This window comes from Phytophthora infestans, genomic scaffold (assembly GCF_000142945.1).
Source record: "Phytophthora infestans T30-4 supercont1.98 genomic scaffold, whole genome shotgun sequence".
Lineage (NCBI taxonomy): Eukaryota > Oomycota > Peronosporomycetes > Peronosporales > Peronosporaceae > Phytophthora > Phytophthora infestans.
Genome location: NW_003303661.1, coordinates 270,633 through 273,365, shown reverse-complemented (window position 1 = coordinate 273,365; position 2,733 = coordinate 270,633).

Here is a 2,733-nt window from a genome sequence, read left to right as displayed (position 1 = left end):
GCGGACAGAAGTACGGAGTTGATTACTTGGACACGTACTCTCCTGTCGTTCGAATTGAGACTGTGTGGATGCTATTGATCCTGGCCTTTCTACTAGTTTATGAGTGCTACCATGTTGTCTTCGTTACTGCTTTCCTCAATGGTGTGCTGAAAGGAGTGAAAATATACATGGAGCAGCCCGCATACTTCGATGACGGGAGCGGTCGTGTATGTGAGTTACTGAAAGAACTCTACGGCTGGAAACAACCTTCGCGCTTATGGTACCAGACATTGCACGAGTACTTGAAGCAGATTGGTTTCAAGCAGTGCACGCTTGACGTGGGCTTGTACCAGCGGTGGCACGACGACCGTGGCGTGTACGTTACGGTATACGTTGATGAATTGTTGATCGCTGGATCAAAAGAGGACATTGAGCATGTGATCGGTGAGTTGAGCGAAAAGTTCGCACTAAAGAACCTTGGTCATGTAAAGCACTTGTTGGCCATGGAGGTCATCTACGTGCCGGGTGAGTTGCTCTGCATCTCGCAGACTGTATACATTGACCGGGTGCTCGAACGTTTTAGTATGCGTGGGGCGCGGTCAGCAGCTTCTCCACAGAAGCAGAACGAGAGGATACCGCCGATCGAGAAAGATGAGGACAGGACCAATGATCCAAAGTTTTCGTTCCGTGAGCTGGTGGCTGCTTAACAGTATCTAGTGGCATGCACGCGGTCGGACCAGGCTAACGTAGTGCACACGTTGTCTCGGTACAGCAGCTCGTACACAAAGGAGAAGTACGAGTGCGCGAAGCGCGTACAGCGTTACCTACAGGCTACGCGAACCTACGGCTTGGTGTACAGACGTCAAGCGGACGTGCTGCCACTGGCAATTGATGCTTACTGCGATGCCGGTCATGTCAATTGTCCGGATACGAGTCGATTCATTACGGGCTACATTCGGCGGTTGAACGGATGTATGTTTATGTACAAGAGCAAGCAACAGAGTAAAAATGACCACGGAAACGTGCAGCTCGGAGCTGCTCGCGGCGAGTATGTGCCTGGAAGACTTGATGTGGGCTCCCGTGTTGCTGAAAGAAATTCGGGGTGACAAGCTACCGTGCTCAACGCTCTACATGGACAATCAAAGCACGCTCACGGATCCTGCTAACTACCAGCGTATGAAGAGATTTGCCAAGATAAGTCGGAACATCGCCGAGTTCGTGGAGAAACAGAAGGTCGCGGTGCAGTATATCTCGAGCGAAGAGAACATCGCAGACATCTTCACGAAGGCGTTGGGACCACAACGGTTCTAGTGTCTCCGCCAAAAGATAAACGTCGAAAACGTTGATGCCCAGGATGAGGCCCAGCATGAATGAGAAGGGAGTAACCGGAAGCTGCAGGAGCAGCGTGCGCTGCAAGTTTGCAGTGCAGCACTGTCATTCAAGCTGAGACCAGGCATATTGGAGACAAGATGAGCCACGTGCCAGTTAGCAGGGACGCGTGAGCTCAACGGAAGGTTTGGCTGTTGATGGTGCTATGCATGTCCAACTGTTTTCTTCCTCGTGCATGGCACGTTGCGTATGAAAGCCTACGCGGAGAGGAAAGATTTAACAATGAATTCATTCTAGCTTTTGCTGTCTTTCCAAGCAAGTCGAGCTCCTCAGACTTCCTGCTTGTCCGCGAGACCATTACGCTTCAGTCTACTGCGCGAACTACTAGTAACTTATCTGCTACTCCCACTGTCACTGTCCAGGTTATCTGAAGATAGACTGCAAGAAGAAATCTTCCGCGCAGGCGCCTACTTCTGGTAGTAAATAGACAGCGTACACAAGGCGTTTTGGCTTGCCAGGAAAGACGATCAGCACCTTGTTGCCTCGATCCTTCTCATTTTACTATTTACCTGAGAGACAGCAAGTCGTAGAACAGTCGACGTGGAGATGAAGGGGTCATCGCTTCTGGTACTTCTGGTCATGGCGATAAGAGCTGTCTACATCATGCCTTCCACGGACGGATTGAGCGCTGATGATACGAAAGGTACCGTCAAGTTATGGTGTTGTGAGCTCATCGACCTTGGCTTACACGACGATGGTGTACATGTACCGTGCTACTTGGGAAGTAGGAGAACACCGTTTGTGTCGCCTTTCGAATGACAAAAAGCCTCCTGCACCATTGGGGATGGCTGTGCCCGAGGATGATGTTGTGACGAAGAGCGGTGAAAACCACGCCTGGTTGCACCGTGGTGACGGAGGCTGCTACCGCGGCTCACAACGTTGGCCTCGCTGCAAGTCTTACCGTCATCTCGAACAAGACCAACCGGATGATGCGAACGAAATTCTGGCGAAGGAAGACGGCGAAAGAAACGCCCCGTGGCACCGACGTCGCGGTGGGTGTTTCCCAGGGTCACGCCTATGGCCCTCGCTGCCGCGGCTGGGGAGGTCGTGGTAATTGTTTTTCGGGATCGATTCTGTGGACAAAGCTGCCGCAGGACGCGATGACAGCTTCCTCGGGATCATTTTGCAGCTTACATCGAAGAAGCGCTAAGTTGTGATAAGTTGTGATTGCATTATTTTTAGCAACATTCTAAAACATACGCATTGTTTCAACCCGGATTAGCAATTCTGGCTTGTTTTTGAGGAGATGGTTAAGCAGGACCGAGACCAAATCTACTCAAGTTTTGCAGAATGCATTTTCGCCCAAATCTCCTTTTTTAAGACTACACCACATTTACTGGTACAATGTAAGCAGTACAAGGACGC